We start from the raw sequence: 23,645 nt of genomic DNA on the forward strand, positions 1-23,645 counted from the left end.
ATGGAAGAGGCAGTAACATTGAAAACTATCAATAATTCAAAGGTAATGGTTTAAGCCTGGTCTTGTTCATGATTATCCTTGATTATACTTATAAGTTTCTTAATTCCTATATGGAATTTTATTTTATATTATATATTGCAGCATTTATTAAAGAAGATGTATGTGTAATTTACTGTTTTCCCTTCAGCAAAACTCTTGGAAATACCAGTATTCTGATAAAGTGCAGGCTAAGCAAATCTAGTGCAGCATAGATACTAACACAATCATGGTTGCATTTTCCTCTTTATTGTGATAATTATGTACAGTATACCTATCTTTTATGATTAACGGCTGTATTAATCTTCAATATGATTGCACTTTTATATATGAATTGTGTATTTTATTCCTTTCTCTGCAGGTCCATTAACACAAAGAGCATCAAATTTCTGCAAATTCTTGCTGCAGAATATTACAGTCCTTTGGGGTGAGGTAGTAGGTTGTATAGTTTTAGGGTTACACCCTTCCAGTCAGATAACTATACAATCTACTGTCTTTCCTGAGGTGGCTGTCAAACTTCAGTGGATCATTTGACAATCTTTATTTTGGTCATCTGGATATATTTTGACAAGGAAGAATGATTTTATTGATTCTAACAAATTAAGATCTTCATTTAACACTGTTTTATGATTTAGCCAATGATTCATTTAGGGTTTTAAAGCCTGAGTTTGCTAATAGTTGTGAGACACTCAATTAAGAAATTTTAATGTTTACATTAAGATCCAACACCTAACAATGCTGAATAATATGATTAGTTTGTATCTTAAAATCTTTCTTTCTAATAGCCTCAATATAAACAATGTTCTACAAATGTATCTCTCTGTGCAGCCAAGAAAATCTGTGTAAAAAGCTGCTCATCCAAAATCACATACCCAATTCCTTCTTTCTCCCGGAAACCTAATTAAGTTTTTGTGCTTAGTTTTAAATCAGTCTACCAATAACAGAACACTTTTAAGACTATGAATTAATGAGAGGTAAGATTGTTTGCTGTAAATGAAGGGTTAGGGTGATTCAGATCTTCCCACAGAGATGGGGAGCTGCCATACAAACAGAGAAGGCAAATAGAAGAAGATGCATAGAATCCCTAGGCTAATTGTTGGTTAAGGGCCAGATATATAGATGGAAAGAGAGAATTTACAGGGTCTTGCATGTGGGACTCGTGATTTTATAAAAGTATCTTGTATATTAAAAAGATATTTTTATTTTGAAAAGTTATTTCAGCTAATGTTTCCTTTTCTCTGGTAATGATGTGACTTCCATGGATAGAACAAATATCCCAAAACTAGCTGATGGTGTTGACAGATTGGGACCAAAGGGCCGTTCTGAATAGTATGTTTGTTAGCTGGCACCATATGAATGAAATTACTTCCATTTTTCTCAGAACATTGTTGTGTTTGTACATTGGACAGCGGATTTCAAAATGTTAGGGTTGTCACATGTCTTCTAATAACGATGAAGAATGACTAGCTCTGAGGAGGCTGATAGAACATAGAACAGTTCTGCACAGGAACAGATCCTTCAGCCCACAGTGTTGCACCAAGCAAAATTAGTCATCGACTCTTCCACTCTCTGTAAGGATTTTGTACATTCTCCCTGTGATTTTGTGGGTTTCCTCTGTGTGCTCTGGTTTCCTCCCACACTCTAGTAGGTTGAATGGTTACCTGGGTGTAATTGGGCGGCACAGGCTCATTGGGCAATAAGGGCCTGTTACTGTGCTGTTTCTCTAATGAAATAATTAATAATCAGACCTGCAGCTAAACTAAGCCCATCTGCCTATGCAGTAATCCTTTCATTTCTGCACATCCACGTGCCTAACTATGAGTCTCTTGAATGCCTGCATTGTATTTGTCCCCACCACCATCCTGGGCATCACTTTCCAGGAATTCAAGGCAAGTTCTTTTACTTACTGTGTAAAATAAAAACTTGCCTTGCACGTCTCCTTTGAGTTTACCCCATCTCACCTTAAATGCATGCCCTCTGGCATTAGACATTTCAGCCCTGGGGGAAAATTGTGGGATCCACAGACACTTCCATAGACGTGTCAGGAAATGCCTTATGGGAAGCAGATTTGGTAATTTGTAAATTGGTGCTTTCCTTCTGCCATTTATGGTGGGCTTCCATTTGCTCCTGATGTATGGACTTAAGATTCTGTGCTATTCTAAATGCTTCTTCACTACTTAGGGCTGTCAAGGTCATGTATTCTCAGGAGTCAGTTGGGATCTTGTATTTTTCCCAAGGAAGTGTTGAGGACATCTTAAATATTTACCTCCCTCCACTTGGTAATCTTCTCTTGTGTCTAAGCTTGGTATAGTTTTAGGAGATTGGCAATGGGTATGTGAAATTTGAAGCCTGCTCAACAGAATTGATTGAGTACAATTAGAGTTCCAATGATGGGGATGTCGGCTTGGGAAATGGCACTTACATCCGTTCAATTATCCTTGCAGCTCGATTAGAGGATTTTGTGAGAAAGTGTTGGTGGTACCTTTCTAAGTACCTTGAAGTGCCTACAATAAACAGTGCACATCTCCAGAGTATATACTGTTTGAGGGAAGGGATGGCAGTTGGAAGGCTTTGTCATATTTAATTCCTACGTTGGTTAAATGGGTTCGTATCCCGATGGGCTGGTTGTCAAGTCTACTGAGTAATAGGAACTAATTTTGTGGCCATCTTCCTATAATAAATGTGATATCTGTATATTGTGTGAAATACAGCTTACTTTGTTCTATTTCATTGAACTTGGTTTCAGTTGTGACAATCTCAATGTTCTGCCAGGGTGAGGTAGTAGGTTGTGTAGTTTCAGGGTAGTGATTTTGCCCCATCTGAAGATAACTATACAACCTACTGCCTTCCCTGAAGAGCAATATGACAGCATGCAATTTGATTTTAAAAATCAGTCAAGCAGTCTGACGCAAGAAATAACGAAGAATAACAGTTTCTGTATTCAAAATGACTGGTGTTGTTTAAAATATCTAAAGTATATAATAGATTGCTTTTTAACACACCATAGAATAGTTTATTGAGACAAAGTGCTGATTTATTTTGTTTGTGTCTATTTGAAAGCAATACCACATTTTCACAACATTAGAAGGTGGGTGCCACAGTGGTTAAATCATTGCATAATGCCCGTAGCCAAGAAACATGTAAATGTGAAATTATTCTGAAGCAGAAGTAAACAATTGGAAATTATTAGAAACCAATGTAGAATTGGCCTAACTCGGATTACTGGAGGATAATGTCATGTATATAATCATTTTTGCTGCTATATCTGGCATAACTTTTGCTGGCCATTACCTTATTTGCATTTATTTCCATGCAATCAGGTGTTATAACACTCCTTGTAAATGAAATAAAATCTAACTATATACAATTATTCTATGAATCAAGAATTAACATTATATTGTTTAACTGAAGTTGCCAATAAAAACATTTATACTGAAAGAAATAAGTATATAAAATTACATTTAGTATACTTCTGTTGATGTACTTGTGCACAACATGTAAGTTTGCTTGATTTCACTGTTGAAGTGCTTCAAAATGTGCTATTTTTATTTTGAATCCATTGTATAAATGTATAGATTATTTTTATCTCCAACTCTGGAGCAACCAACATATACAGTAGCTGACCATGGGAAAAGCACTGAGTTTCAAGTTTAAGGCCAACAACATTTAGTGATTGTTCTCACACCTTGTTAATGTCCATGGCTAAACTAACTTTAACAGGGAAATTCAGTCACGTGAATCAAAATGGTAGATCAGATGGGATAATTGTATCCAAAGAATGAAGACATTTTCCACCAATCATAATTGTAGCCTCAGCTACACGTTGCAGTAATTTTTGAACTGATAATTTTGTTCCTTTGCATAATACTTGTGGATACATATTCTGGGATAGCATAATTGGAGTTACAGATGATCGCATAACTCCAATGATGCTATCCAGGAATTTGTATCCAGAAATAAAGGTACAAAATTATCAGTTCAACAAGAGCACCTTTGAGAGTGTCCTGAGTGGCTGCATCACCGTCTGGTATGGGAATTGCAAGACATCTGACTGCAGGTCCCTACAAAGGATTGCAAGGACTGCTGAGAGTATCATCAGGGTCTCTCTTCCACCCATCAAAGATATTTATCAGGAGCATTGCTTATGCAGGGCCCTTAGCATTATAAGTAATCCCTCCCACTCATCCTGCAATCTCTTTGACTCCCCATTATCGGGCAGGAGCTACTGTAAAATTAGGGCAAGAACGGTTAGGATGGGAAACAGCTTCTTTCCCCAGGCCATAAGACTACTGAACTCCCCGCCACCACCCAGGTCTCATCCCATATGAAGCACCAGTAGCGTTGTACAGTTTACTTTTTAACTTCTATTATGTAGGCATATTATTCATTAATTTATTTCTGGTAATATTACCTTATGTGTTATTTGTGTGAGTTATATGTACTGTGTTGTGCACCTTGGTCCAGAGGAGCATTTTCTTGTTTGACAGTGTATATTGTACAGTTGAATGACAATAAGCTTGAACTTGTACCTGTACTACTTTTAATTCAAGATTATGTAAGGAAACACAATCTTGGTGACAGAAAGTTTAAAAAATTCAACAGGAAATGTACAGCCTCATCAATATCTGTCTCACAGTCAATTGACTTGTACATGTTGTCTGGGCAGCTTCAAAAGAAAATCTTTATTCCTGGCCTGCACTGCATCAATTTTTGTTTTTAAAATTGCTCTTTCATACAATGATTGGTATTTCAGATTGTGTTGGGTGACATTTGGAAAATCAGCTCGCATCAAATCATGAAATGAGGTAGCAATTAGGCACAAGTTTTTTTATTGAAATCATTCTTGTTGAGTCTCCATGTTTAGTCGCCATTTCGTAATTTGAGTAAATGCAAAGAAAACTCTAGCAGGTAAATCACTGTGAAATATGTAGCATACTGGTTTTCAGGTGTAACCGTTTAACATTTTCCCAAATAAATTACACTTTATACAGCCTTTCAATTCATCTTCTTTAATACACCAATGAACTTTCCATCGCTTCCATAAGAATTTCATATCAATTGAAGTAATGACAGTTTATATCTAACAATTTGTGTAATTAAATATGTCAAAGCAAATTTTTCCATATTGAACATGTGGTAGTTGTTGCTGAGCTGTACACAATACTTTTAAAACATAATTTCTCTCTCCATTTTCTGTAGATTACAAAGCATCTTAAATCTTCAAACTTATTCTAGATTCCCTTTTAAAGAGAATTTTAAGTGATTACATAACAGATCTAAAAGAGAAAATGGGTGTACAGGCATCCCTCTTTGTAGCAACAGGGCTTAGCTATCACTGATGTAAGGTGGGGACAAAAGAGATTGCAGATGCTGGAATCTGGAGCAAAACCTGAGATGCTGAAAGCTATGAAAGATGTCAGGCAGCATTTGTAGAGGAAACGAACAGTTGACATTTTAGGTCAAGACCCTTCATGGACTGATATCACTGATGCAAGGCACTGAGAGATGCCAGAACACAGTAAACATCATTATCCAAATACAGCAGCTAAGTGCAGTTTCAGTTCACAAGTAATATTATTGCGATAAATTCACTTAGAAATACCCTCCATGTTAGGATGGGTGTGGACGGTGGAGGAATGGAGGTTGCATTGGTGTCCTGTGCTCCTGTGGTTGGGAGAAAGGCAGCAAGGATATTTGCTGTAATGGTCAAGGAGAGCTGAAAAGGGAATGCTCCAATCAGTAGTTGGATGGTGGTGTCAAAAAGTCAGAAGTTGAGGCCTTGATGAATCTTAGATTTATGTGTTTAGGAGATTGGGGTTGGGGCCTGAGCTTCGGGGTTTGCTGGGCTGAGACAGAGATAAGTAGTTGGAGATTTGGCAAGAAATGAATCCATTGTAGTTTTCCTATTGCCACAATAGGTCTATTGACGCAATCTCAATGGCTGTCCACGTGGTCTTGGATCACCTGAATGATACAAACACCTATGTCAGGATGCTGTTTATTGACTATAACTCAGTGTTTAACACCATAATGCCTACAGTTCTTATTGAAATGCTACAGAACCTGAGCCTCTGTACCTCTCCCTCTACAACTGGATCCTCAACCGGAAGACCAGGATCTGTGTAGAATGGAAATAACATCCCTACCTTGCTGACAGTCAATACTGGTGCACCACAGGGATGTGTGCTTAGGCCAATGCTCTACTCTGTCTACACCCATGACTGTGTTGGCTAGGTTCAAATATCATCTAAAAATTTGCTGATTGTTGGCCAAATTTCAGATGGTGACGAAAGGGCGTACAGGAGCAAGATGTACCAGTTAGTGGAGTGGTGTTGCAGCGACAAACTTGCACTCAACATCAGCAAGACCAAAGAGCTGATTGTGGACTTCAGGAAGGGTAAGATGAGGGAACACAAACCAATCCTCATAGAGGGATCAGAAATGGAGTGAGCAATTTCAATTTCCTGGGTATTACTATCTCTGAGGACCTAACCTGGTCCCAACATATCATGCAAATATAAAGAAGGTAAGACAGTGGCTATATGTCATTAAGAGTTTGAGGAGATTTGTTATGTCACCTAAAACTCTTGCAACTTTCTACAGATATACCATGGAGGGCATTCTAACTGGTGGCATCGCCATCTGGTATTGGGTGGGGGCTACTGTACAGAATTGAAGTAAGTTGCAGAAAGTTGTAAAATTAGTCAGCTCCTTCATGGGTACTAGGCTCCATAGTATCCAAGACATCTTCAAGGAGCGGTGCTTCAGGAAGGCAGCGACCATCATTAAGGGCCCCCACCACCCAGTACATGCCCTCTTCTTATTATTACCATCAGGAAGGAGGTACAGGAGCTTGAAGACACACACTCAACAATTCAGGAACAGCTTCTTTCCCCTCTGCCATCCGATTTCTAAATGGACATTGAATCCATCAATACCACCTCAATACTTTTTTTAAAAATTTGATTTTCTATTACTTATTTTAAGTTAGTGATTTAAGTTACATATATAATGACTGTAATTCAGATTTTTCCTATATTCATCATGTATTGCGTTATACAGCTGCAGTAAAGTTAACAAATTTCACAATATTAAGCTTGATTCTGATTCTGAGAATAGGAGAGGAGAGTGAACCATGGGAGAAATGGAGGAGGAGGGGCAATGGGGGGAGGTTGACTAGCAGGTGAAGAGAAGAGAAGGGGTAAGAGGGGAGCCAGAAGGGGAAGGGGGAGAAACCAGTGGAAGTTGGAGAAATCGATGTTTGTGCCATCAGATCAGAGACTACCCAAATATAATTTAGGTGTTGCTCCTCCAACTTGAGGATGGCCTCAATGTAGCAGTAAAGGAGGTCATAAAATGATGTGACGTGCTGTCTTCCAATCTGCCAGGACCAGCCTAGCATCCAATGAATGTTAGTAAATTATCACAAACGTCCTTACTACTGCCATTTCTTATGGTGCTTTTTTAGCTTTTTCTGGTGGCCGGCAATCAGCGTGGGGCCAATAAAAGGAAGGAGATGTAAGCAGAGTAGCCATTGTGTGAGTGGGACATTGTTAGACAGGCCCGTCTTGGATGAGCACAGGTGGAAGTTTATATATTTACTTATCGAGATACAGCGTGGAATAGGCTCTTCCTTCGAGCCATGCTGCCCAGCAACCCCAGATTTAACCCTAGCTTAATCACAGGACAATTTATAATGACCAATTAATTCACCAACTGGCACATCTTTGGACTCTGGGATGAAAACAGAGCACCCAGAGGAAACCCACACAGTCATGGGAGAACATGCAAGCTCATTACGGACAGCAGCAGGAATTGAAGAAGGGTTGCTGGTACTATAAAGCATTGGGCTAGTCACCACGCAATTGTGCCACCACGGGTTATAGGTAGGTAAGTAACAAAGTTGTTTTTTTCCTCTGTTAGTAAATAGCTAGTGTGCTGAGAATGGATCCGGAGGTAGTGGTATGTTCCTTGTGTGTGATGTGGGAAATTTGGTCTCACCTCATAACTACATCTGCACAAAGTGCTTCTAGCTGCAGCTCTTATAAGGAACTGGAGCTGCAGCTTGATGACCTTTGGCTCATTTGAGATAATGAGGCAGTGATAGCTGCTACAGAAGGTAGTCACAAATAAGTTGCAGGAGGCAATCATAATAAGGATACTGATGGGGGGGGAGGGGTGATGACCTACTAGGGGAAAGCCACAGTGACCAGGTATCTGGCACTGAATCTGTCTCTGTGACTCAGAAGGGAAGTGGGAGAAAAGGAGTGCAGTACTGATGAGGGATTCCATAACTAGAGGAGCAGTAAACAGATTACGTTAACGTGAAAGAGATCCCCAAGTGGGTTAACTTGGACAAAAAAGTGGAGACGACCAATTTGGCTTCGATAAGATTCACATCATTTTCTAGCAATTAAAGACAGATTTCATTAAACTTTGCAAATAATTCTGACAAATAAGCAATGTCATGCCTAATATTCTTGAGGTTAGATTAGATGAGATTAGATTATGAGGACACGCAGTCCTCTTTTATTGTAATTTAGTAATGCATGCATTAAGAAATGATACAATGTTCCTCTGGTGTGATATCACAGGAACACAAGACAGACCAAGACTGAAAAACTGACAAAAAACACGCAAGCAATACCGTAACTTGAAGAAGAACAGGCCATGGGCACGGTAAAAAAATTCAAAGTCTCTTGAAAGTCCCATTATCTCACGCAGGCAGGAGAAGGAAGAAAACTCTCCTTGCCATGCTTCCAGCGCCGCAACTTGCAGATGCAGCTTCCTGAAAGCACCCGACCACAGTCCGAAAACTTCGAGCCTCCGACACCGAGCACCATCTCTACCGAGCGCTTCAACCTCAGTCCCGGCCGCCAGCAACAGGCAAAGCTGAGGATTTGGGGCCTACCCTCCAGAGATTCTGGATTGCACAGTAGCAGCGGCAGCGAACCGGGCATTTCAGAAATTTCTCCAGATGTTCTTCTGTGCTTCTCACGTCAGTTGATTACTGAATGAGGCATTTGAGTCTTCAAATAATTTTATCCCAGTTTCAAAAAGTGCATAAAAGTGTCTCAGGCAGTTTTCTTTTGAGAGACACCTGACCTCTGTCTGCAATAGCAAGCATTCAAACAGTTCATCATTCTCAAAGAAAGCTCTCAAAATAGTTGAGAATTGACAGTGTGGGACTTTATTTTATCTACCACTATGATAACAGTATTTAATGATTTATGCAGCCAATTAGTTATTTTTTGTGACAAGATGTTGTCTGTGAATGGTAAATACGTTAGGTACAGCTTTTTTCAAGAAAGTAATAACCCCAGAGTGACATCCTGTCATTGATGGTGCCCTATCTGTTTCACAAGCAAGAATGTTGGTGAGCAAAATGTTCTTCACTCTGAAAAATTGCCCAACAAACTGAAATATTGACTCCCCCTCCATATCTCTTTCTAGTTCCCTTGCAAATAACTCTTGAACCATGTCCTTGTATCTTTTATGAAGCAAACATAACCAAGAAACAAAGATTGGTTACCTGGCAAAGTTGAGTTATCCGAATACAGAATAAATTCTGTTGTCCTAATGTGTTGCATAGTGTCGTTCACATTCTCAGACATTTAGTATTCGTCTTTGAACAGAGTTGTCACTGAGTGGAATTGCTTTAATTATTTGGTATCGTGATTTATGCAAAACTGTACTCCGAACCTCCCTTACTGCCGGTAGACTCAATTTTCACCAATTGTATGGGACTTTCCAGATTTAACAATGAACAATGAAGCACACAAACCATCATTATTTTGTTGAACATGGCCTACCAGGAACTGAAGACCAGCCCAGGTTGAGCAAGACATGTATTTTACTGGTGTCGCCTTTTCCTCATCCAGACATTTCTACAGTCTCAGCAACTGCTTCTACATTTGTCTATCTGGTACCTTCTGGGGGAATGCAGTGGGGAGCTTATGATTGGTGCAACAGTCCATAATCTTATTGATGAGAAGAATTACCCAATCAGAGGGTTGCCTTATTTACAACAGCAAATCATAATGGCAGAAGCGTGGAAAATAACTGTCCACTCCCCTAAACAGTGCTGGCATAAATCCATATTTCAGATACTCCACACTTACTGTCAACACTTTTTTTTTGTTTGATCTGCTTCTGCCACTTTCTTTATGGATTAATGACCACGGTCAATCACCTTTTGTTTAAGTCCAGCCTTAAGTGCAGAGATCAATAAAGGGGAAGTTATGATATCACCATAGTTCGGGCAAAGCCTGACTGCCTGAAGATACATAAAGTGGGGCAGCAATATCTCAGTTGAGCTGTGAGCAAGAAAGTGTAGTCAAGACCATTTGAAAGGACAGATTCTGAATTTTACCCCATGAAGCACCATGCCCTAATTCACATGAATTGTGTCACTGCATGATTAGAGTATGGGAATTGTTCTAGCTAACACTGTACTATAGTACTGAATGGCAATAATGCACGGACCAGGTCCGGAAATAACACAATTTTTTCAGTCCAGATTTCTCATGATATGTCAAATACTGAAGTATCACATTGTTATTCAACAACTATAACGTGCTTCAAGCAAAGTCTAAGAGAACGGTAGGTTAGCAAGAAATGAGGTGATTTTGTGACCATTGTAATTGATTATGATGCACTGAGGATCAAATGCTTATAATAAGTAATTCATGTTTTAAATTAAGCCTGTAATCCCTCATCTGCCCCCTTGCTACCAAGTGCCCATCCCAAATGTCCCTTTATCTTTATCGACCCCTTAGAAACTCTCACCACCCCCAGGGGATGATTTCACCCACTTTTGGAACCACTGGGTTTGGGTGTGTCAGGGTAGGGTGTTCCTGATGATATAGTTTGGAGGGTTTTGTGTGGGTCAAGGATGGGGAACCTTAGGGTGAGGAGAATAGGTGGGTGAGTTGGTAGCATGGGGTATGTATCTGTGGTGAGGATAGGTGTGTTACCTAGTCTCACTGAGGAGTACACTGCCTGGAATAAGGATGTGAGTGTATGGTATTGTACACAGGGTGAAATAGGGCAGGTGTTGACTAGCCTGTGTGGATCAGGCTGTGAATGTCAGGGGTTTGGGTGTAGGAGTCCATGGGACGAAAGAGTCTGAGAATTGACAGCCTGTGTTGATGGGATGAATTGCCTGGGACCTGGGTGTGAGTGCATGGAGGTGTATGTGAACGGATAGAATTCTATGGTAGCGTAGTGGTTAGCCAATGCTATTACTGCTCTGGAGTTTGGAATTCAATTCCAGCACTATTACCATAGAAACCATAGAAACTACAGCACAGAAACAGGCCTTTTGGCCCTCCTTGGCTGTGCCGAATCATTTTCTGCCTAGTCCCACTGACCTGCACATGGACCATATCCCTCCATACACCTCCCATCCATGTGTCTGTCCAATTTATTCTTAAATGTTAAAAAAGAACCCGCATTTACCACCTCGTCTGGCAGCTCATTAGCCCCCCACTAATGTTCCCTTTAAACTTTTCCCCCCTCACCCTAAACCCATGTCCTCTTTTTTTTTCCCCTTGCCTCAGTGGTGTCTCTGTACGTCCTCCCCGTGGAATGTGTGGGTTTTCCCCAGGTGCTCAGGTTTCATCTCACAGTCCAAACACATACTGGGTATGTTAATTGGTCATTGAAAGTTGTCCCATGATTAGGCAAGGGTAAAATTGGGGTTGTGGGACTGCTGGGGTGGCATGGCTTGAAGAACCTACTCTGTGCTGCATTGCTAAGTAAAATAAATAAAATAACAAAATAGGGGATTTATATTTGGCTCAGGGTGATGATCAAGGGTTGTTTTTCAGACTGGAGGCCCATGTCTAGTGGTGTGCCAGAGGGGTTGGTGCTTTTGTATCCATGCTGTTTGCAATTTATACAAATGATTTGGATGTGAATATACAAGACGTGGTTAGTAAGTCTGCAGGTCATTCTAAAATAGGTGGTGTTGCAGACAGTGTAGAAGGTTATGAAAAATTAGAGGGTATGTGGGCTGAGGATTGGCAAATGACTTTCAATCCGGATAAATATGAGGTTTTTTTGGGAAATCAAACCTAGGTAGAGCCCTGGGTAGCTACTATGGAATGGAGGAACATGGGATTCCAAAGGGTTCGCTGAAAGCAGCATCACAGGTAGACAGAGTGGTGAAGAAAGTAATTGGCACACTGGCCTTCATCAGTCAGGGCATTAAGTATAGGAGCTGGAAGTTATGTTGCAGTTATATAAATGTTGGTAAGACCACACTTGGAGTTTTGTGTACAGTTTTGATCACCCTATTATCAAAAAAAATGCTATTAAACTATAAAGAGTGCGAAAAGTTTTACCAGGATGTTGTCTGGATTGGGGGCCTGATATACACGGTGTAGTTGTATTGCCAAGGACTTTATTCTCTGGAACATAGGAGATTGAGGGGTAACCTGATTGACCTATGAGGAGCATAAATAGGGTGAAAGCACATAGTCTTTTTCACAGAAGTAATATGCTGAAAATAAGATCAGAGACAAAAGATGTCAAGGGGGCATGAGAAACAGCTTCTTCACACAGAATGTGACGCATATCTGGAATCAGCTGCCAGAAATTATGGTTGAGGTGGGCACATTAACAACATTTAAAAGCCATCTAGATAATTACATGGATAGGAAAGATTTAGGGACATGGCCAAATGAGGACAGATGGGGCTAGTTTGCTGGGTAACACAATCAGCATGGTTAAGCTGGGCTGAAGGGCTTGTTTACAAGCTGTAGATTCTATGACTCTATGAGTTCCCCAGCCATTCATCAATCTGGGTGTCTCAGAAAACTGAAACACTGCATGGATTGCTGATAGATGAGGTCAACAATGCAGCAAAGGGTAGAACAGAATGACTGAGAGAAAAGTTTGAAGTGTAGAGGATCAGCGTACAGAGCCAAAAAGTAGGTAAATATTGGCAGTTAATCTTGTGGTTGGTGGGTCTGACTATCCGACCGACAGTATACTTTTATTTTTCTTTTACCAATGAAAGGAATGTAATTGTTTGACTTTGCAACAAATTACAGTGGAAAAACAGTCCGAGCTTTTAAGCAATGTTACTTGCCAATGTCTTCAGGGAGACAGCAGGAAATAAGTCAATATTTCCACAAGTTTTTCAACAGTAATTCCAATATTGCTTCATCTTCCTTGCCAGGAAACTTTCCACTGATTGGGAATTTAAACAATGATGTATTTGTTTCAACTACCAAAAAGAAATTATTTTCAGGATAATTATCAATATAAGGTACACAGGAATGCTCAAATATAAAACTAGTATGATTGTGGCCTCCTTTGTCATAAATTGGGAGACTGCTATGTTGAGCACCTCCGCTCCATCTGCAGAAACCGGAACTTTCCAGTTACCCAACGGTTTAATTCCAATTCCCTTTCCCGTTCCAACAGGTTGGTCCATTGCCTCCTCTTGTGCCACAATGAGGCCACCCTCAGGGTGGAGGAGCAACACTTTATATTTCATCTGGGTGGCCTCTAACCTTATGGCATGAATATCGGTTTATACTTTGGTAAAAAAAGATTTCCTCCCCCTCCCAACCTCTTCTATTCCTGACTCTAGCCTTTTACCTCTTCTCGCCTGCCTGTCATCTCCCCCTGGTGCCCTTCCTCCTTCCCTTTCTCCTATGGTCCTATCTCCTTTCCTATCAGATTCCTTCATCTCCAGCCCTTTACCTTTCATAATAACATAAAAAACAGGAGCAAGAGTAGGCCATCTGGCCCATTGAGCCTGTTCCCCCATTCAATACGATCATGGCTGAACTGGCCATGGACTCATCCTCATAACCCTTAATTCCACTACTATGCAAAAATCTATCCAACTTTGTCTTAAATATCTCCACTGCCTCAGTGGGCAGAGAATTTCACAGATTCACCACTCTCTGGAAAAATAGTTCCTTCTCATCTCTGTCCTAAATTTACTCCCCCAAATCTTGAGGCTATGTACCCTAGTTCTAGTCTCACCTACCAGTGGAAACAACTTTCCTGCCTCAATCTTATCTATCCCTTTAATAATTTTATATGTTTATATAAGATCTTTTTTTCCTTTTTTTTAAAATTTTATTTCCCTTCCCTCCCCTCCCCTCTGTTTATATAAGATCTTGTCTCATTCTTTTGAATTCCAGTGAGTACAGTCCCAGGCAACTCAATCTCTCCTCATAGTCTAACCCCCTCATCTCAGGAATCAACCTGGTGAACCTCCTTTGCACCACCTCCAAAGCCAGTATATCCTTCCTCAAGTAAGGAGACCAGAACTGCACACAGTACTCCAGTCGCGGCCTCACCAGTACCCTGTACAGTTGCAGCATAACCTCCCTGCTCTTAAATTCAATCCCTCTAGCAATGAAGGCTAAATTTCCATTTGCCTTCTTGAGGGCCTGCTGCACCTGCAAACCAACCTTTTGTGATTCATGCACAAGTACTCCCAAGTCCCTCTGCACAGCAGTATGCTGCAATTTTTTACCATTTAAATAATAATTTACCATTAATTTTTTTTTACCATTTTTTCTTCCAAAGTGGATGACCTCGCAATTACCAACATTATACATCTGTCAGACCTTTGCCCATTCACTTAACCTATCTATATCTCCGGCAGACTCTCTGTATCTTCTACATAATTTGCTCTTCCACTCAATTTAGTATCATCAGCGAACATAGACACATTACACTCAGTCCCCTCTTCCAGATCGTTAATGTACATCGTAAAAAGTTGCAGGCCCAGCACCAATCCCTACGGCACACCACTCACCACTGATTGCCAACCAGAGTAACACCTATGTATCCCATCTCTCTGCTTTCTATTAGCTAACCAATCCGCTATCCATGCTAATACATCACCCCCAACTTTATGTATTCTTATCTTATGGATAGGTCTTTTATGCAGCACCTTATCAAATGCCTTCTGGAAGTCCAAGTAAATAACATCCATCTGTTCCCCTCTATCCACTGTGCTCATTATATCCTCAAAGAACTCCAGTAAGTTTGTCAAACAGGACCTGCCTTTGCTGAATCTATGCTGCACTATCTGATGGATCCATTTCTTTCCAGATGCCTCGCTATTTCTTCAATGATAACTTCAAGCGTTTTCCCAATTACAGATGTTAAACTAACTGGCCTATAGTTACCTGCCTTTTGCCCACATCCTTTTTTGAACAGTGGCATGACATTCACCATCTTCCAATCCGTCAGGACCTGCCCAGAGTCCAGAGTATTTTGGTAAATCATCACCAAAGCATCTACCACCACATGAAGGCTCACATTCGAGTTGCACACCATTCTGATTTAGAAATATGTTACTATTCCTTCATTTATGCTGGGTCTAACTCCTGGAACTGCTGATCAACTATCATTGTATGACTATCACCTCAAGAAGGTCTGCAGGAATTCAAGGTGGTGGCTCACTACCAACTTCTCAAGAGCAATAAGAACTGGGTAAACAATAATCATAGGCCTTTGCAATCAAAGCCCAGATCCTAAAAATGAATATAAGAAAGGTTTAAAGATTCAGTGATCTAACTATTGATCTAGAGATCCAGTGACATAATTTAGGAAATCAGAGAAAACAGGTCTGTAAGGAGGAAAACATCATTTATTATCTACTCTTGGGGATGTTCCCTTGCACACATCTCCGGACTATCACAACATTTCAAACTGATACCATTTTGTCTTCAAACTTCTATGTTATTTTGGCATGTACCAAGGAGGAATCTTTTTATTAACACTTTCCTTACACACTGCTTCCCATCAAAAGCCACCATATATATTAAGTTGATTCAGAGATTATTTCCATATGAAAAATTAGCTAGTTACAGATACATTTTATGTTCATTTTTGAATGTAGACAGGTCATATCCTGCTTGGAGGTCGGTCACCAGTGGTGTGCCTCAGGGATCTGTTCCAGACATCCCACCCTGCAAAAACTCATTTCAGGGAGGTAGCACCATCAATTTGCAGGAGACTACTGGATCTTCCGGGAGAGGTGGGATGTCTGCAATAGATTAGCTCCTTAGCAGCTACCCAGCTAGTTTAAATAACGTTAGCTATGCTAATGAATGAATGATACCTGTTAAACTCACCTCAACATGTCTTTTACAGTCTTAACCCACCATAGGCAATAGAAAAGTCACTGTTGCGAACAGTGCAGCGAGCAACACTGTCATTATTCTTGACCTCTATTAGGCAGGGGTACACTTTAGTGTAGTCTAGGGTGAAGTACGTTTTATATTTTCTTTTTTTGGAACACTCGCCATGGCGCACGCACGCTCACGCGCTCTATCTCTCTCTCTCATGCTCTCTCGCTCTTGCTCATTCTCAAAAAGTCGATTTCCAGGATATTGTATATAATTTGCGGGCATCAGGGAGCCACTATCAATATGCAGGAGACTCCCAGAACTTCTGGGAGAGGTGGGATGTCTGCTGTTCTGGGACCCTTGCTCTTCGTGATTTTTATAAATGACCTGGATGAAGAAGTGGAGGGATGGGTTAGTAAATTTGCTGATGACACAAAGGTTGGGGGTGTTGTGGATAGTGTGGAGGGCTGTCAGAGGTTACAGTGGGACACTGATAGGATGCAGAACTGGGCTGAGAAGTGGTAGATGGAGTTCAATCCAGATAAACCCACGGCCTCCTCTACTGTAAAGATGAAGCCACACTCAGGTAGGAGGAACAACACCTTATATTCCGTCTGGGTAGCCTCCAACCTGATGGCATGAACATTGACTTCTCTAACTTCCGCTAAGGCCCCACCTCCCCTTCGTACCCCATCTGTTACTCATTTTTATGCACACATTCTTTCTCTCACTCTCCTTTTTCTCCCTCTGTCCCTCTGAATATACCTCTTGCCCATCCTCTGGGTCACCCCCCCCTGTCTTTCTTCCCGGACCTCCTGTCCCATGATCCTCTCGTATCCCCTTTTGCCTATCACCTGTCCAGCTCTCGGCTCTATCCCTCCCCCTCCTGTCTTCTCCTATCATTTTGCATCTCCCCCTCCCCCTCCAGCTTTCAAATCCCTTACTCACTCTTCCTTCAGTTAGTTCTGACGAAGGGTCTCGGCCTGAAACGTCGACTCCGCCTCTTCCTATAGATGCTGCTTGGCCTGCTACGTTCACCAGCAACTTTGATGTATGTTGCTTGAATTTCCAGCATCTGCAGAATTCCTGTTGTTTAAGTATGAGGTGGTTCATTTTGGTAGGTCAAATATGATGGCAGAATATAGTATTAATGGTAAGACTCTTGGCAGCATGGAGGATCAGAGGGATCTTGGGGTCCAAGTCCATAGGACACTCAAAGCTGCTGCACAGGTTAACTCTGTGATTAAGAAAGCATACAGTGCATTGGCCTTCATCAATCGTGGGATTGAGTTTAGGAGCTGAGAGGTAATGTTGCAACTATATAGGACCCTGGTCAGACCCCACTTGGTGCGCAATTCTGGTCCCCTCACTATAGGAAGGATGTGGAAACCATAGAAAGGGTGCAGAGGAGATTTAAAAGGATGTTCCCTGGATTGGGGAGCATGCCTTATGAGAATAGGTTGCATGAACTCGGCCTTATTTCCTTGGAGTGACGAAGGATGAGAGGTGACCTGATAAAGATGTATAAGATGATGAGAGGCATTGATCGTGGGGATAGTCAGAGGCTTTTTCTCAGGGCTTGAATGGCTAGCATGAGAGGGCACAGTTTTAAGGTGCTTGGAAGAAGGTACAGAGGAGATGTCAGGGGTAAGTTTTTTACGCAGAGAGTGGTGAGTGTGTGGAATGGGCTGTCAGCGGCGGTGGTGGAGGCGGCTCAATAGGGCCTTTTAAGAGACTCCTGGACAGGTACCTGGAGATTAGAAAAATAGAGGGTAACGCTAGGGTAATTTCTCAGGTAAGGTCATGTTCGGCACAGTTTTGTGGGCCAAGGGGCCTGTATTGTGCTGTAGGTTTTCTATGTTTCTATGTAAATAAACACAATTTCATTCATTTAACATATGTCTACTATACTTACAGTATCTTCTCTAGGTACTGATAATTCCCATAAATCTATTTTAAAGATAAGATTTATGCACAACCAGTTTCACATCATGTACAACAGTTGTTAATTGAACTACATATAATCATAATTACCACAACACATTTTAATACATTACTCAATCATAAAAGCAAGATGTAATGTTGAGATTTTATAAAGCACTTGTTAGGCCTTACTTGTAGTATTGTGAGCAGTTTTGAGCCCCATCTAAGAAAGGATGCGCTGACATTCGGTTCAAAGGAGGTTCACGAAAATGATTCTGGGATTGAAAGTCTTGCCATATGGAATTTGATGGCTCTGGGCCTCTACTCACTGGATTCAGAAGAATGAGGGGTGACCTCACTGAAACTTTTTGAATCCTGAAAGACTTCTATAGAGTGGATGTGGAGAGGATGTTTCCTATGGTGGAGGAGTCTAAGACCAGAGGACACAGCCTTGGAATAGAGGGACATCCATTTAGAACAGAGATGAGGAGGAATTTCTTTATCCAGGGAGTGGTGAATCTGTGGAATTTGTTGCCACATGCGGTTGTGGAGGCCAAGTCATTGGGTATATTTAAGGCAGAGGTTGATAGCTTCTCAATTAGTCAGCACATGAAGGGATAAAGGGAGAAGGCAGGAGATTGGGGTAGAGAGGGAAAATGGATCAGCCATGATAAAATGGCGGATCAGACTAGATGGGCCAAATGGCCTAATTCTGGTCCTATATCTTATGGATATTATAAACGTTTATTCCGAGAGACTCATCTTTGTGCCTTTTTTCTAAATCTAATTGGAGCTCAACTCCCTTAAGCTATTGAAACTTGTCCTTGTTTAAGTGAAAAGGTCATTGCTTCTGACCTCCTCTCTTGATTGTTTCTAATGCTTAATCTCCATCTACAACCATTTCCGTCTTCTTTTGCCAAATGTTGGCTACATGATCTGACTTGATATCAGTAAAACAATGCCCAGTGCCAAAAGATTTCATCACTCTTGGAATCTTTGAAAATTTCAAATCATTTCAGCATCTCAGTAAAATCCTTCTTCAAGGCATCCAACTCTACATGGTTTGGCCCACTTGGAACTCAAGTTCAAGTTCAGTCTATTGTCATTCAACTGTACACATGCAAACAGTCAAATGAAATAACGTTCCTCCAGATGAAGGTTCACAACACAGCATATATAACTCACACACGTAGCACATAAAGTAATATTACCACAAATAAGGTGCAAATGCGATAAAAGTTAAAAAGTAAACAGTATAATGATACCAGTACTTCATATGTGATGACACATGGGTGGTGGCAGGGAGTTTCATAGTCTTTCAGCCTGGGGGAAGAAACTGTTTCCCATCCTAACAGTTCTTGTCCTAATGCTATGGTACCTCCTGCCTGATGATAGGAGGTCAAAGAGATTGTTGAATGGATGGGTGGGATCATTGACAATACTAAGGGCCCTGCATGTCTTTTGACCAACCCACTCTTTCTCAAGAAACACAGTCTAATCTTACACAGTGGTGTAAACTGACCTGAATGAAATGGCCTTTCTACAACATCCCATGCTGAGTTTTTCACTTCCCAGCCAAATCAGTAGATTCTTAAAATGGCACAGTCATCAGTCTGACATCGATGAACTGGCTGAATTATACAGATTCTTTTACTTAACTCCCTCTGTGAGTACTTCCTTGTTTACAAAATGCAAATGATTCTCTAAAGGATATTCTGAATTTAGACTGTTTACAATGGACTGTCTTCCACTTTGGGACTTTTCACCATAATCTACTTTAATGGTTTACTTGAAGTTTACCTTAAATCTATTTTATTTGCATGACATTTACCTTAAATCTATTTCCAAGTACCCACTATGAATTACAAGCTGATTTTTACTTGTATACAGTGGAAGCTGAAACTTTAAACATAGGTACTGCATGCAGATTGAGTTGGAATGGACCCAGCCATCATTTCCACATTCAAAAGAATGGGCATTAAGTGTTAAGAAGGCCCTAGGTTGAAAATGAAATTCCTGCAGATGGCACTAAAATTAACAGTGAAGGTGGTTATCAGGATTTACAGAGAGATTGTGATTAGCTGTGTAAGTGAGTCGAGCAATGATAAGTGGAGTTTAGTTCGGATATGTTCAAAGTACGGTATTACATTTTGGATTTCAACCACTGTTTTCTAATTTTGTATTTACTACAAAGAGCAAAGGCAGCAGGGGCTGGAGAAGACCACTACATGACGGCTCACATCCAAGTTGCACAGTGAAGTGTTGCATTTTGGCGAATCAAAATGAATTGGGGTTTTCACAGTAAATAGAAGGGCCTGAGAAGTGATGTAGAACATAGGGAGTACAAGTACATGATTCCCTGAAAGTGGCATCGCAGGTTGACAGGAACATGAAGAAGGATTTTTGCATGTTAGCATTCATCAGTCATGGCATTGTGTCCAGAAGTTGAGATGTTATGTTCAGCTGTGCAGGGCGTTGGTGATATCACATTTGGAATATTGTGCTAGTTCTGGTCACCCTGCTCTAAGAAAGATACTATTAAGCTGGAAGGGTGCAGCAGAAATTTACAAGGGTGTTGATAGGGCTGGAGGGACTGAGTTATAGATAGAGTTGAGTAGCTTGGGACTTTATTTCACTGGAGAGAAGGAGAATAGAAGGTGATCATATAACATCGTGAGAGGTAATGTAAACAGTCTTTTTCCCAGGGTTCTGAATCAAGAATTATAGGGCAAAGGTTTAAAGTGGGATGGGAGAAATTTAGTAGGAAGCTGAGGGGCATTTTCTTACCTAGTAGGTGGTCAGTGTGTGGAATGAGCTGCCAGGAGTGGATAAGGCAGTTCATCAACAACATATAGAAAGCACTCGGATAGGTACATGGAGCAGATGGGCCAAAGGGCCTGTTTCTGTATTGTTTGCCTCTCTGACTTTGCCACTGCATACAGACTGGCTGGATCTGCCAGTGCAGCAAACATTTCATTGTGCATACCCATCAATTTCTTCTGTTAGCTCCTTGGTGGGAGTCCTCATTAATGTGCTCTGTAGGACTAATTCCTATGTGACCTCTCTCTCCAAGAATCCAACAATGGCTGCTGGCCATTTGTCACTGGTGTTACACCACAAATGTATCTTGTTTCGAAAACAATCTCTATGAAAGTTCAGCATGATTACCTGAGTGGTTGCTGCCACCTTCAGATCTTTGAGTCATTGCCTGGTCAGTTTGGACTTCTTGAAAGACACAGCATAATCACACAGTTAGAAATGAAGTGCAGTTCTAGAGCGCTGCTAAGGGAAGTCAAAGCTGAAAGGGGAGGGAGAGATTAGATGAAGGGTGGTAGAATGTGATGATTAAAATGTTTAAATATACTATCAATAATATCTTCAAGCCATCAACTCTATGATGACCAGCATTATCTCAAACAAGAGAAAATCTGCAGATGCTGGAAATCCAAGCAACACACACAAAATGCTGGAGGAACTCAGCAGGCCAGGAAGCATCTATGGATGAGAGTAAACTGTCAATGTTTCTGGCTGAAACCCTTCACATCTGAAACGTCGATGGTTTACTCTTTTCCATAGATGCTGCCTGGCCTGCTGAGTTCCTCCAGCATTTTGAGTGTGTTACCAGCACTATTTCATAGAAAACATAGAAACATAGAAAACCTACAGCACAATACAGGCCCTTTGACCCACAAAGTTGTGCCGAACATGTCCCTTCCTCAGAAACTACTAGGTTTACCTATAGCTCTCTATTTTTCTAAGTTCCATGTACCTATCCAGAAGTCTCTTAAAAGACCCTATCATATTGTATTTCCTTCAGTGAGGGATGAGATATTGCAGCAAGTTTGTTATTGTTGGCACCAATTGTGTTTCTAGATATTCCTGCCAAAGAGATGAAAATCTGAGTATTTTGCAGTTGTCATGGATGGCATCTGGCAACTGGTAAAAGTTGTCAAATTTGGGTATGCAGATACTAGATTTGAATCTATTGATGGTGATTGTTGACAGTTGATTAATAGGATTGTAGTAAGGGTTATTGTGTATTGTGAAGCAAGTGGTGCTGGTAAGGTATCGAATCTGATATGTTTTCATTAACATACACCATGCATGAAGATACTAAAATTCATGCATCACTAAATCTGGACTCTTGATCCAGCACAGAGAACAACTGGAGTCTCCTCACAGCACTGTAATAACAAGTATCCTGATAGCTTCCTGGAACCACCTAGGAAGGGGACCTCATTCCCCTACCAAAGCTTCCCACATTCATGAGAAATACAATGTGCCAATTCTTGCCCTTCATCAGCCGTGTCTTCTAGCAAGCAGCTAAGACCTTTGGAATGATTTTCATGAATGGATCCAAGCACAAAATACCTCTTTTTTATAAAGTGCAGGCTGCCTTTCACCTAAATCCATACTAGGTACTCAGGAAATGGAACTTTATGATTGTAATGCAACCACCAGCACAGTTATCACTTGTTAACCATGGAAATCAAGATAATAACCAGGAAGCATGTCTGATATGCAAGTACTGTTGGGTCAGAATTGCACAGTTAATTGTGTGTTTTGAACCTTGCCTGTTGTCTAATAATCTCCAATTTTAGCCCCTCTGAGTGCCCATAAAAGGGATATGAAGAGATTAATTGAATTCCCAACAGAGAAATGTAATTGTTAACTTCTATAGGTAATGTACATAAGCTATTTTCTAAAAAGTGACTAAGTGAGTAATTTTGGTCTTCAGTGAGAGTTGTATTTCCATGTACATGAATCATTACAAGTTAATGTGTGGCCATTGCAGCCACATTCATAATGTGGCCTTTTGAATCTTTCTGCAGGTCAATACTGCTACTCCATTTATTAATTAAAATAATACTACTATGCCTATCTTTTGAAAATCTATATTTTGCTAGGTCAACACAAGAAGCACCAACATCAAACAACTTGTAAGGAAAATGTTAAGTTTACCTTTATTGTAGTGGGGTTGATATACAAAACTAAAAAAAAAGTCGTGTTACAATTTAATGTGGCTTTGCTGAATCTATACTTGCAGAACTCTGTGCCGGTTGCAAATGGGTGATCTATCCTCAAAAAAGTTAACACTATAGAAATGAGCCGGCCACCCATATTCGGCAGCCCACTTATATCATGTTTGGCTCACCTCATTTTAAAGGTTCCATCGTATAGCACATGATTCGTTCTTTATAATAGAAAAATTATAACAATTACAAGCTCACTGGCATTAATAAATACAACATGAATGACACTTAAAAGAGATAAACATGAATGTTTCGATGACATTCTGACAGCAGTTTTATTGCGAACGACATTGTTCTCGCTAATAGGTCTCCTTTACCTGGAGATCTGGCTGATACACCAGTCAATGGTGTATATATGGGCACCAGTCAATCTACATAGTCAAAATAAACTCGAAAGCGCGATGTGGGGCCCGAGAAATCGTCCTTTCCATTTCCCCTCAGAGCCGGTGCCATTTACTACGTTTCGCTCGGCGTGAGGCAACCCTCGCCGTGCACACACACGGACAGCAGACGACGCCTCCATTGGCTTGCGAACCTCTCCTCC

The 23,645-nt window shown here is 40.7% G+C and overlaps 1 long non-coding RNA gene across 2 annotated transcripts; it reads right to left on the bottom strand.

Annotated features, from left to right (window-relative positions):
- Positions 1–488: 488 nt before the first annotated feature.
- Positions 489–23,556, bottom strand: LOC134351644 (uncharacterized). Of its 2 annotated transcripts, none has more exons than XR_010019220.1 (4): positions 23,419–23,556; positions 21,237–21,366; positions 17,094–17,231; positions 489–6,000 (listed from the first exon to the last, which is right to left on the bottom strand). It is a non-coding gene; the product is annotated as an uncharacterized LOC134351644 (long non-coding RNA). The 2 variants fall into 2 exon arrangements; XR_010019221.1 differs by lacking the exon at positions 489–6,000 and adding an exon at positions 8,688–9,147.
- Positions 23,557–23,645: the final 89 nt, after the last annotated feature.

Source organism: Mobula hypostoma, chromosome 9 (genome assembly GCF_963921235.1).
Source record: "Mobula hypostoma chromosome 9, sMobHyp1.1, whole genome shotgun sequence".
Lineage (NCBI taxonomy): Eukaryota > Metazoa > Chordata > Chondrichthyes > Myliobatiformes > Myliobatidae > Mobula > Mobula hypostoma.